Source organism: Leptonychotes weddellii, chromosome 11, assembly GCF_054177405.1.
Source record: "Leptonychotes weddellii isolate Sample4059 chromosome 11, ASM5417740v2, whole genome shotgun sequence".
NCBI classification, from domain to species: Eukaryota; Metazoa; Chordata; class Mammalia; order Carnivora; family Phocidae; genus Leptonychotes; species Leptonychotes weddellii.
The window spans coordinates 89,034,114-89,048,097 of record NC_138379.1 but is presented as its reverse complement, the minus strand read 5'-3'; the positions used below and the strand labels follow the sequence as shown (position 1 = coordinate 89,048,097).

Sequence of the window (13,984 nt, the reverse complement as noted above, 5' to 3'; positions counted from 1 at the left end):
GGAAATCGGAGGGGTAGACGAACCATGAGAGACGATGGACTCTGAAAAACAAACTGAGGGTTCTGGGGGGGAGGGGGGTGGGAGGATGGGTTGGCCTGGTGGTGGGTATTGAGGAGGGCACGTTCTGCATGGAGCACTGGGTGTTATGCACAAACAATGAATCATGGAACACTACATCTAAAACTAATGATGTGGGTGCCTGGGTGGCTCAGTCGTTAAGCGTCTGCCTTCGGCTCAGGTCATGATTGGGATCGAGTCCCACATCGGGCTCCCTGCTCTGCGGGAAGCCTGCTTCTCCCTCTCCCACTCCCCCAGCTTGTGTTCCTGCTCTCGCTATGTCTCTCTCTGTCAAATAAATAAATGAAATCTTTAAAAAAAAAAATAATAAAAAAAATAAAACTAATGATGTAATGTATGGGGATTAACATAAGAATAAAAAAAAAGAAAAAAAATTTTGTGCTTCGAAGGGCACTATAAAAAAATAAAAAGAGGGCGCCTGGGTGGCTCAGTTGGTTAAGCGACTGCCTTCGGCTCAGGTCATGATCCTGGAGTCCCGGGATCGAGTCCCGCATCGGGCTCCCTGCTCAGCGAGGAGCCTGCTTCTCCCTCTGACCCTCCCCCCTCTCATGTACTCTATCTCATTCTCGCTCTCTCAAATAAATAAATAAAATCTTTAAAAAAAAAAATAAATAAATAAATAAAAAGATACCTACAGAATGGGAGAAAATATTTGCAAATCATGTCTGATAGGACCTGTATCCAGAATATGCAAAGACCTCTTACAACTCAATAATAAGACAAACCAATTAAAAGAAATGGGAGGGAAAAAGATAAGTATGTGAGCTGATGGATGTGTTCATTAACTAGATGAGGTGAATCCTTGCACAATACGTACACATTACACACATATGTACATTGTGCACATATGTACAACAATGATTTACAGTTTAAATCTTACAACTTTGTCAATTATACCTCAAGAAAGCTGAATACTTTAAAAAAATGGGCAAAAGATCTAAGTAGACATTTCTTCAAAGACGATAGACAAATGGCCAATAATCACTTAAGAAATGCTCAACCTCATGTGCATTAGGGAAATGCAAGTCAAAACCACAGTGAGATATCACTTCACACCTACCCGGGTGACTATAACACAAACAGATGAAGACTAACAGTGTGGTGAGGATACATAGAATTTGGAAAATTGCTGGCGGGGAAGTAAAATGGTGCAGCCCCTTTGGAAAATAGTCCAGCACTTTCTCAAAATGTTAAACACAGAGTTACAATTTCACCCAGCAATTCCAGCCCCAGGTATATACCCAAGAGAAATGAAAACAAACGTCCACACAGGTGTTCATAATAGCATGATTCATTATAGTAAAAAAAAAAAAAAATGGAAACAATCCAAATATCCATGACTGATAAATGGATAAACAAAATGTGGTCTTCCATACAATGGAATGTCACTTGGTTATAAAAAGAATGAAGTAGTGATAGATGTTACATAGATGAACCTGGAAAACGCTATGGTGAGTGAAAGACACCAGTCACAGAAGACCACAGATTGCGTGATTCTGTTTATATAAAATGTCTGGAATAGGCAAATCTATAGAGACAGAAGGTAGATTAGTGGTGGCCCAGAGCTTGGGAGTTTGGGGGGAAATGAGGAGTGGCTGATAACGGGCATGGGTTTTTGGAGGGGTCATGAGAACGTTCTAAAGTTGGTTGTGGTGGTTGCACAACCCTGTGAATATACTAACAGCCCCTGAACTATGCACTTGAAATGGGTGAATTGTATAGTGTGTGAATTTTGTCTCAAGAAAACTGTTCAATAGTGGAAGAAGGCACTCATTCTCAGGGCCACGTGAGTTTAGGGTCAACAGAGGGCACTTATCAACCCTGAGAGTGAGAACCTTCTTAAGTTTTGTGCGCCACGCGCCTGCTAGTCTCTTCCAAGTCTTGGCCTTGAATGTGTGAACTAATGAGACAACGCATGAAAGGTACTTAACACTAACACATAACACATGTTTGGGGTTTGCTGTCATAGAGGAAGAAAAATAATGTTACCTCTAGCCTTCTGAGTCCTTGGCTGAGACCCCTGTAATGAAAGAATAACAAGAGAAAAACATGCAGTTTATTAACGTGTGTACCTTGTATATCCTCTAAACCACTAGCTTAAATACCATCTTCAGGTCAAGACAGGAGAAGGAAGGGTGTGGTGAGGCCAGTTAGGGGAAGTTACGAGGAAAAGCACAGTAACCAAGGGTGAGGTTTGTTATCCGGAGTCAAGTTGGTACCTTTTCCACTGATAAGATTCTCTTGTGATTTAGAGTCACCGTCTCTTCCCGGTACAGAGAGGGAGACACGCTTACGAATGGAGATTTGATTTATGAATGTAAATTTCCCTTACAAAAGGGAACGTTTTCTCATGCCCGCTGTTTCTCAAAACAATCCTTATGCCAAAGAGGCCATATTTTGGGGTGACATCTTCTGCTTTTCTTCACTGTTATGATTATTAAGAATCAGGAACTTGCCAGGCTCTGGGCATATAACGATAACCATAATAGCTAAAATATGCTGAGTACACAGGGCCTAACCTTATGCCAAATGGTTTCTGTGAAGTCGAGGTAATAGGCCTAGTTTACACACTAGGAGATGGCTCAGCTTGTAGAAAGGGACAGGCAGCCTGGCTCCATCCAGAACCAGTGTTCTAACCTTCATCATCCCGAAGACTGTCAGGAGGAACAAGATATTTTTCATTTCAATTAATAATCCAACATGAGCCATAAATACGTGCATCAAGGCCATACCAGCCTAACATGGTGAGTATGAAAAATCCCTCGGTGCACAGAGAAAACTAATTCCATCCGGGGATTTGGGCAAGACCTCAGAAAGGGTCACAGCCCACCACCACCAGCACCCCCGGGGGTTGAAAATGAGAAGGAGCTCGCTGGCTGGAGGGGAAGGAGAGCATTCCAGGCGCAGTGAAAATGGCCCAAGGCAGAGCCCCTGGGGGCTCAGGAGCCACGGGCTGTGCTGGGGGGCAGACGCCGATGCCCAGACTCAGGCTGGGTTCAGGGGCTGTCAAGGGCTTTCGGCGCCACGCAGGAGTCTGAGATTGGTCCAGAAGGCACCCAGCAGAAGCCCTTAAGCAAGAGGGCAACATAATCAGACAGGAGGCCGAGAGAGCTTTCGAAAAGAAATTGGAAGAAAAGAAAATTCGAGTTATGTGACAATAAAGAGACAACAGGATATTCTTCAAACCAACGCTTAAGTTCCTCAAGTTTCTTGTTCAGGATTGTTCCTCAACTAATACCCATAGGAATTTAGTGCCTCTGAAGTTCCTTCATAGAAGACCCTGGAAGAAGGTCAGTTTTCCCTTCACATATTCATGGCAATGGCTTCCGTGGTTTTCTTATATATAATTAACATAATATTGCATAGGGCGTTGTTTTTTATTTAAACCTGTAATGGAAACTCAACAAAATGAAAAGCTCATCTCTTCCTGCGCCCTTTTGTTAAGGGGTCTCTTTTGACCCCTCTCCCTTACCCCAGATGTTGGTTTTAAGTATCACAGTTATTAAATAAAATGAGTTGGATGTCAGCGACACTCTGGTATTTTATTTATCTTCAACCTTGCAGGTGAAAGACAGTGTTTGAGCGAGCGAGCCTCTGGGAGAGTGCCTTGGGGTGGGACCCTTGTTTATCTGTTGAGAATTTCTGGCCCACACACTTGGCTGCAGATCAGCCAGGAAATAAATAACTCTGTCAAAACCACTCGCAAACAACAGCTCCCTCCCCAGCATGTGAAACACCATCTCCTAATAGCATCTGACCTTCTGTCACCGTTTCCTACGTTGTCAACAACAGATTCTTCTGGCTCGGATGCCGCCCCCTCGCTCTGGCCCGCTGGTGAGAGGTTAAGCACAGAACTGGGATTTTGCATCAAGCGTTAAAGGAAATTTGTGGTCTTTGTTCTGCTGCTACAGCCTGGTATTGCCCAAGCCGATGTTCTTTCCTTGATCTCATTGTTAAGCCCTCAAATTCTTTCCTTGTAACGTGTACCACAGTTTCTTCTCACCATCTGCCTGAGCCACGGAAGGGAGCTATGCAAGACCGTGACTCATTTCACCCTTACGCATGATAGCTCTTGGGTTTTTTTGTTTTGTTATCACTTAAGGATTGAAAATGTTCTTTGGAGCAAGAAATGGGATGCATGTTTTGGATTCATAGATGAGTGGGTTGCAAGAATACCTGGAGTTTCCTCTCTGGTATCCCCTCTGTGACAAGTTTGCCTAGAGGCCAGTGGTCCAGTCTCTGCTGCACTATTTCTAACGATGTCACTCCTTAGGTGGCCTGCTGCAGTTTTGGATGGATCTAACTGTTACAAACATCTATCTCACGCTATTTGTGTAGTTAAGTTTATCCTTCCACAGACTGTACTTAAAGTATCAAAATCTTTATGTTATCTACCTAAGTCTTCCCTTTCTTCCAGACTAAATTAAGGTCTTGGTTGAATCCATATGCTTTGTAGGATTACTGTTATCTTTAAAGTATGGAGGCTTCACTTCTTGGTAGAGTATCAGATTTCCTAACTTAAAAAGAAATGGAGATGACAATGATGATACTTTCCATACTGTGTTATGAGGGCCAAGTAAAATAATAAAAATGAAATCACTGTAAAGAAAATACAGCCTTTTACAAATGTCCTATATAGAGGATTGGTATTAGAAATACAAACACCTGGGATCCCAGTACAGACACCCTATGACTTAGAGCAAAGGACTGACCAGATAATGACCCACAAGAAGCTGAACTTAATAATCCAGTCTTTAACATTGGGAAAGAAGCCAAACTGTCCCATACTCTCAGTCACTTCAATTTATGCAAGAGATAGTTTACTGAGCCCCTACTCTGTGCCAGGTACTGTTGTAGAATTAAAAATGGAGAAATGTACAAAGCAGACAAAAGCATTGCCCTCTCTCAAGAAATGTATATCTTGATGTGAAAGCCTGGCAATATATAAATCAGCATATCTGATACTGATGAATACAGGAGGGGAAAAAAATGAAGCAGGGTAGGAGTGTTCGTGGGTAAGGAGAGAGAGATTATTTTGTATAAGCTGTATAGGTAAGGCCTCATTCACAAGGTGACATTCAAGGTCAAACAAGAAGGAAATGAAGGAGTTGGTCATGTGACTAGCTGGGGAAGCATGCTCAGGAGGAGGAGAGGGCATGTGCAAAGGTCCTGATACAGGAGGAAAGAACACCAGCCAATGTGGCTGAAGCACAGTGAACTAGAGGGAGAGTAGCAGGAGCTCTAGGGCCATTGTAAGGACTCTGGATTTTGTTCTAAGTGAATTGGAAGTCATTGGAGGACTTGAGCAGGGGATAGGTTGTAAGAGAACCACGATCCTACTCTATGATGCATAGACAACTGGGAAACCAGTTACAAATTTTCCAGTAAATTATACAAGAGATAATTATGGTGAATTGGACCAGGGTGGTACCCATGTATGTGGCTAGACATGGTGCGACTTTGCTTATATTTTGCTTTTGTGTTTTGTTTTCTCTTGTTGTGGGGAAAAAAAAATCCAAAATTTGTCCTCCAGCAGACAGCATGAGCAGGTAGAACTGGAGGGGTTTCTCAGTTTCGCGTACATTCACAAGGCCTCTGGTGTTCCATGTATTGTCAATGTAGAGCCGTCAGGATTTGCTGCTGGGTTATATATGAAATATAACAGAGACCAAGGAGTCGTGGACACTCCCAAGTTTTGGCCCTGAGGAACAGATCAGCTGGAAATTATAGAGCATTTGGAAGCATGGAGAGGAGAGGAAGAACAGGTTGAAAAGACAAGCCATGGTTAAATTGTAAGGTTCCCTGTACCTCATGCTAAGGATCTTGGACTTTAGCCTGTTGGCAGTGGGCTTTAGGCATAGGAAGTGATATGACAAGCTTTGTGTTTTCTAAAAACAACTTCAGAGGCACATGCAGAAGAGAAGAAAACGGGATAAGACTAAAAGATGAGAGCTAATGTAGAACGATATTGAAGTAGTTCAGGTGAGACATAATGAGAGCCAGAACAGGGGCTGGGTGGCAGGCTGACCTCACCATCTGCTGGCCTAAAAGTGAGGTTACTATAGACTTACTGAGGAAAGGAGATAAAAAACCTTAAAAAAAAAAAACGAAACTATTTTCACCAAGTGATGGTGAGCAGACTCCAGTAGGTTCTGATTTATCACCTGATCAATGCATCTCTCCCCTGGACAGTTCTAGAGATACACTGATGAGTTCACACTCTTCCAATTCAACCAGCATTTCTCCAGGAAGTGTTCATTGAGTGCCTACCACTAGTTAGGTACTAGGCCAATACTGTGCCTAGAACTATGGCTTTAAAAAATGTAACTGAGACTGGAAATCAAAAATAACTTGAGTTTTAGTCATTGTTGTGTTTCTGGCTCACTTCACTCACTTCACTCACTTCACTGTTTTTGACCCTGGCATACTCATCTCAAAAGGAGTTGAGCCCTCCCTCCCAAGCACCTGAATTATCCAACATCCAACTGTGCAGAATAAAAAATTTCATTGAAATATTTATTGGTTGCCATTCATATGCATTATTATTCTCACATCTAGGCTCCTGTTCAGTGAGCATTTTCAGGCATATGGTGTATGTCAAGATTGAACACATTTTGCTTTGAACCTTTTGTTTAAGGGTGATGAGGTGGTAAATTGCTTTCATGTTGCAACTCAGTCAGAGTTATTTTTTCTCTTGCCTTTTGCTAAAAAAGGAAAATATAAACTAATCATGCAGATAACCCTTAACATTTTGTCAGTAGTCTTGTATTAACAGATAAAGTCAATGATGAGTACTTTCAGGCAGCAAGAATTCTTGGTGTGTTTACAGTTTATGTGAACTGACTGACAACCTTACCTCATCTTTCCTGCTAACGTCTAAGCAAAAGAGCTCCTTTATTACCTTTTTTAATTGGATGTTGAACTGTTGTTGTTTTTTCAAATATGATTTATTTTTAGAGCAGTTTTAGGTTCAGAGCAAAATCAAGTGGAAGCCGCAGGAGTGACCTCTGTAGCACCTACCCCCATATGCACACAGCCTCCTTCACTATCAGCATCCCGCATTAGGGCGGTACCCTGACACATCATTATCACCCAAAGTCAATAGTTTATACTAGGGTTCACTCTCAGTGTTATACACTCTATGGTTTTAACAGATGTAGAATGACATTTATCCACCATTGTAATATCAAATAAGATAGTTTCACTACCAAAACCATCCCTCCCTCTCCCTAATCTCTGGCAACTACTGATCCTTTCATTGTCTCCATAGTTTTGCCTTTTCCAGAACGCCATATAGTTGAAATCACATAGTATGTAGCCTTTTCAGACTCACTTCTTTCACGTAGTAATATGCATTTAAGGTTCCTCCATATCTTTTCATGAATTGATAGCTCATTTCCTTTTGGCTCTGAATAATATTCCATTGTCTCGATGGACCACAGTTCATTAACCCATTCACCTATTGAAGGACATCTTGGTTGCTTTCAAGTTTTGGCAATTATGAATAAAACTGCCATAAACATCTGTATGGAGGTTTTTGTGAGGACATAAGTTTTCAAACCCTTTGGATAAATACCAAAGAATGTACTTGCTGGATCATTTGACAAAAGCATGTTAAGTTTTGTAAGAAACGGACAGACTGCCTTCCAAATTGCCTCTATCATTTTGCATCCCCACTAACAATGAATGAGAAGTTCACTAACAATAAATGAGAAGTCTTATTGCTCCACATCCTCACTGTCGTTTTGTGTTGTTAGTGTTTTGAATTTTGGCCATTCTACTAGAGGTATACTGATACTTCGTTTTTCTTTTTTTTATTTTAATTCCAGTATAATTTGCATACAGTGTTATATTAGTTTACAGTGTACAATATAGGGATTCAATACTTCCATACGTTACTCAGTGCTCATCACGGTAAGTGTACTCTTTAATCCCCGTCACCTATTTCACCCATCCCCCCTCCACCTACCTCCCTCTGATAGCCATCAGTTTGTTCTCTTTAGTTAAGAGTCTGTTTTTCATATCTTTTTTCTTTGTTTGTTTTGTTTCTTAAATTCCACATATGAGTGAAATCACATGGTATTTGTCTTTCTCGGACTGACTTATTTCATTTAGCATTACACCTTCTAGATCTATCCATGTTGTTGCAAATGAGAAGATTTCATTCTTTTTTATGGCTGAGTAATATTCCTGTGTGTTTGTGTGTGTGTGTGTGTGTGTGTGTGTGTGTATGCCGCATCTTCTTTATCCATCTATCAGTGGACACTTGGGTGTTTCCATAATTTGACTATTGTAAATAATGCTGCAGTAAACACCAGGATGTATGTTTCTTTTTGAATTAGTATTTTCATATTCTTTGGGTAAATACCCTGTAGTGGAATTGCTGGATCATATCATTTTTTTTTAAGATTTTATTTATTCATTTCAGAGAGAGAGACAGAGAGAGCACAAGCAGGGCGAGAGGCAGAGGGAGAGGGAGAGGCAGACTCCCAGCTGAGTTGGGAGCCCGACATGGGGCTCGATCCCAGGACCTGGAGATCATGACCTGAGCTGAAGACAGACGCTTAACCATCTGAGCCACCCAGGCGCCCCTCATACCATTTTTAAAAATTTTTTGAGGAACCTCCATACTGTCTTCCACAGTGGCTAGACCAGTTTGCCTTCCCATCAACAGTGCAAGAGGGTTCCTTTTTCTCCACATCCTCACCAACACTTGTTGTTTCTTATGTTTTTTATTTTAGCCTTTCTGACAAGTGTGAGGTGATATCTCATTGTGGTTTTCATTTGCATTTCCTTGATGATTTTTAGTGATGTTGAGCATCTCTTCATATGTCTGTTAGACATTGGATATCTTCTTTGAAGAAATGTCTGTTCATATCTTCTGCCTATTTTTAATTGAATTATTTGGTTTTTTGGTGTTGAGTTGTATAAGTTCTTTATGTATTTTAGATACTAACCCTTCATCAAATATGTCATTTGCAAGTATCTTCTCCCATTCAGTAGGTTGTCTTTTAATTTCTTTGATTGCTTTCTTTACTGTGCCTAAGCTGTTTATTTTGATGTAGTCCCAATAGTTCATTTTTGCTTTTGTTTCCCTTGCCTCAGGAGACATATCTAGAAAAATGCTGCTATGGTGGCCAATGTCAGAGACATTACTGCCTGTTCTCTCTTCTAGGATTTTCATGGTTTCAGCTCTCATATTTAGGTCTTTAATCCATTTTGAGATTGTCTTTCTGTGTATAGTGTAAGAAAGTGGTCCAGTATCAATCTTTTGCATGTAGCTGACCAGTTTTCCCAACACCATTTGTTGGAAAGACTATCTTTTTTGTGTTGCATATTCTTGCCTCCTTTGTCATATATTAATTGACCAAATAGTCATGTGTTCTGGGCTCTCTAGTCTGTTCTTTTGACCTCAGTTTTTATTTTTGTGTCAATTGATACAGCTTTGTAATATATCTTGAATTCTGGGATTCTGATACCTACAGTTTTGTTATTCTTTTTAAAGATTTCTTTGGCTATTTGGGGTCTTTTTTGGTTCCATACAGATTTTAGGATTCTTTGTTCTAGTTCTGTGAAAAATGCTGTTGGTATAGGGATTGTGTTGAATCTGTAGATTGCTTTGTGTAGTATGGCCATTTTAACACTATTTGTTCTCTGAATCCATGAACATAGAATACCTTTCCATTTCTTTGTGTCATGTTAAATTTCTTTCATCAGTGTTTTATAGTTTTCAGAATACAGTTCTTTCACCTCCTTAGTTAAATTTACACATTGGTATTTCATTATTTTTCATGCAATTGTAAATGGGACTGTTTTGTTAATTTCTATTTCTGCTGATTCATTTTTAGTGTATAGAAATGCAACAGATTTCGGTATATTGATTTTGTACCCTGTGACCTTACTGAATTTATTTATCAGTTCTAGTAGTTTTTTGATGGAGTCTTCAGGGTTTTCTATATTTGCATCATGTCATCTGCAAATAGTGAAAGTTTTACTTCTTCCTTACCAATTCAGATGCCTTCTATTTCTTTTCCTTGTACGATTTTTGTGGCTAGGACTTCCAGTACTAGGTTGAATAAAAGTAGCAAGAGTAGACATCCTTGTCTTGTTCCTGACGTCAGAGGAAAAGCTCTTGGTTTTTCACCACTGAGTAAATGTTATCTGTGAGTTTCTTGTATATGACCTTTATTATGTTGAGGTATGTTCCCTCCAAATCTACTTTATTGAGGATTTTTATCAGGAATAGGTGTTGTACTTTGTCGAATGCTTGTTCTGCATCTACTGAAATGATTGTATGGTTTTTATCTTTTCTTTTGTTGACGTGATGTATCACATTGATTGATATGTAAATATTGAACCATCCTTGCATTCCTGGAATAAATCCCACTTGACTGTGGTGAATGATTTTTTTTAGTGTGTTGTTGGATTTGGTCTGTTAATGTTTTGTTGAGGATTTTTGCATCTATGTTCATCAGAGATATTGGCCTATAGTTTTCTTTTGTGTGTGTGTGTGTGTGTGTGGTGTCTTTCTCTGGTTTTGATATCAGGGATGCTGGCCTTTTGGATGAATTGGAACGTTTCCTTTCTCTTATATTTTTTGGAACAGTTTGAGAAGAATAGGTATTAACTTTTCTTTAAATGTTTGGTAGAATTCACCTCTGAAGCCATCTGGTCCTGGACTGTTGTTGGGAGTTTTTTTATTACTGATTCAATTTCATTGCTGGTAATTGGTCTGTTCAAATTTTCTATTTCTTCCTGATTCAGTTTTGGAAGTTTATATGTTCCTAGGAATTTATTCCTTTCTTCTAGGTTTTCCAATGTGTTGACATATAATTTTTCATAATATTCTCTTATAATTATTTGTATTTCTGTGGTTCGGTTATTTCTCCTCTTTCATTTCTGATTTTGTTTATTTGAGTCCTCTTTTTTTTTTTTTTATGAGTCTGGCTAACGAGTTATCAAATTATTGATCTTTTCAAAGAAACAGCTCCCGGTTTCATTGATCTATTCTATTGTTTCTTTTGATTCTAGTTCATTTATTCCTGCTCTAATATTTATTACTTCCTTTCTTCTCCTCTTCTCCTAGTTTTGGGTTTACTTTGTTCATCTTTTTCTAGCTCTTTTAAATGTAAGGTTAGATGGTTTACTTGAGTTGGTTCTTTGGGATTTTTTTTGGTTTTGGTTGTTGGGTTTTTTTGGGGTTTTTTTTTTTTTTTGCTTCTTGAGGTAGGCCTGTATTGCTATAAACTACTTTCTTAGAACAGCTTTTGCCAAATCTCAAAGATTGGGCCATTGTGTTTTTATTTTCATTTGTCTCCATGTATTTTTTTTAATTTCCTTTTTGATTTCTTGGTTGCCCAATTCATTGTTTAGAAGCATGTTATTTAACCTCCATGTATTTGTGTTCTTTTCCACATTTATTTTTGTGGTTGGTTTCTGGTTTCATAGTGTTGTGGTTGGAGAAGATTCATGGTATGACTTCAGTCTTTTTGAATTTGTTGAGATTTGTTTTGTGACCTAACATGTGACCTATTCTGGAGAATGTTCCATATGCACTTGAAAAGAATGTGTATTCTGCTATTTTAGAATGGAATGTTCTGAATATATCTGGTCTAAGGTGTCATTCAAAGCCTGTGTTTTCTTGTTGATTTTCTGTTTGGATGATTTATCCATTGATGTATGTGGGGCATTAAAGTCTCCTACTACTATTATTATTATCAATTGGTCTCTTCATGTTTGTTATTAACTGCTTTATGTATTTTGGTCTCTTATGTTGGATGCATAAATATTTACAATTATTATATCTTCTTGTTAGATCATTCCCTTTATGACTACGCGGTGTCCTTCTTTGTCTCTGCTAGAGTTTTTGTTTTAAAGTCTACTTTATATAATATAAATATTGCTACCCTGGCTTCCTTTTCACTTCCATTTGCATGATAAATGTTTTTTCCATCCATTCACTTTTGGTCTGCATGTGTCTTTAAGTCTGAAATGAGTCTTTTGTAGGCAGTATATAGACGGGTCTTACTTTTTTATCCATTCTGTCACTCTGTGTCTTTTCATTGGACTGTTTAGTCCATTTACATTCAAACTAATTATTGACAGGTGTATACTTATTGCCATTTTGTTATTTGTTTTATGGTTGTTTTTGTAGTTCTTCTGTGTTCCTTTCCTCTCTTGCTCTCTTCTCTGTTAGTTTGATGACTTTCTTTTTTTTTTTTTTTTAAAGATTTTATTTATTTATTTATTTGAGACAGAGAGAATGAGAGAGAGAGAGCACATGAGAGGGGGGAGGGTCAGAGGGAGAAGCAGGCTCCCTGCCGAGCAGAGAGCCCGATGCGGGACTCGATCCAGGGACTCCAGGATCATGACCTGAGCCGAAAGCAGTCGCTTAACCAACTGAGCCACCCAGGCGCCCTGATGACTTTCTTTAGTGAGACACTTGGAGTCCTTTCTCCTTATGTTTTGCATATCTATTACTGATTTTTTTATTTATGGTCACCATTAGGTTTATATATGACATCTTAGGCATATAGTAGTCTATATTAAGTTGATGTTCAATTAAGTTTGAACCCATATTACTCCTCTCCTCATTTTAGGTACATGGTGTCATCCTTTACATCCTTTTATTTTGTGAATCCCTTGACTGATTTTTATAGATATTCTTAACATTACTGCTTTTGTACTTCTACTTTTCTTGCTCCTGCTTATGGTCTTTCCTTTCCACTCAGGGTCCCCTTTACCATTTCTTGTAAGGTTGGTTTAGTGGTGATGAATTTCTTTAACTTGTGTTTGTCTAGGAACTCTTTATCTCTCCTTCTATTCTGAATAATAGCCTTGCTGGATAGAATACCCTTGGTTGCAGGTTTTTTACTTTCAGCCCTTTGAATATACCATACCACTCCCTACTGGCCCTCAAAGTTTCTGCTGAAAAAATCAGCTGGTAGCCTTATGGGGTTTCCCTTGTTTGTAACTGTTTTCTTTTCTCTTTCTGCTTTTAAAATTCTCTCTTTATCACTACTTTCTGACATTTTGATTACTATGTGTCTTGGTATGGACCACCTTGGGTTGATTTTGTTGGGGGAATCTCTGTGCCTCCTGGATCTGAATTCTGTTTCTTCCCCCAGATTAGGGAATTTTTCAGCTATTAATCTTCACATAAATTTTCTGCCCTGCTTTCTCTCTCTTCCTTCTGGGATCCCTATAATGCAAATGGTGTCCCTGAATTCCCTTAATCTATTTTCATTTTTTATTCTCTTTTCTCTCTCCTGTTCAGCTTGATTGCTTTCCATTACTCTATCCTCCAGGTCGCTGATCCATTTTTCTGCTTCCTTTAGTCCACTATTTATTCCCTTTAGTGTATTTCTAAGTTCACTGATTGAGTTCCTCATCTCTGATTGATTGGGTTTTTTTTTTTTTTAATGTTTTCTGTCTCTTTGTTGAGGGTCTCACTGAGGCCCTCCACTGTTGTCTCAAGTCCATTGAGTATCTTTATGACAATTTTAGTCTAGCTTATTGATTATTTCTTTCATGGATGGTACCTTTAGTGTTGTATCTAAAAAGTTATCACCATATCTAAAGTCACCTAGATTTTCTACCTTGTTATGTTCCAGGAATTTTATAGTTTTGAATTTTACATTAAGGTCTATGTTCCATTTTGAGTTACTTTTTGTGAGGAGTGTATGGTTTGTGTGTAGATTCTTTTTTTTTTTTACATGGGAATGTCCAGTACCATTTGTTGAAAAGACTACCTTTGCCCCATTGTATTGCCTTTGCTTCTTTGTCAAAGATTAAGTGTCTATATTTATGTGGGTTTCTTTCTGGGCTCCTATTCTGTCATTGATCTGTGTATTCTTTCACCAATACCACACTGTGTTGATTACTATAGCTTTATAGTAAATCTTGA

At 38.9% G+C, this 13,984-nt stretch overlaps 2 long non-coding RNA genes across 2 annotated transcripts in view; one reads left to right on the top strand and one right to left on the bottom strand.

Moving 5' to 3' along the window:
• LOC145716080 (uncharacterized) overlaps positions 1–3,886 on the bottom strand; it is a 12,058-nt gene extending 8,172 nt beyond the window's left edge. The window contains exons 1-2 of the long non-coding RNA XR_014138406.1: positions 3,837–3,886; positions 2,068–2,098 (exon numbers count right to left, since the gene is read on the bottom strand). This is a non-coding gene — a long non-coding RNA (uncharacterized LOC145716080). The remainder of the gene's footprint in view (positions 1–2,067; positions 2,099–3,836) is intronic.
• The window catches only part of LOC145716081 (uncharacterized), a 67,388-nt gene that overhangs the window by 23,040 nt on the left and 30,364 nt on the right, over positions 1–13,984 (top strand). The gene's annotated exons all lie outside the window — the stretch shown is intronic.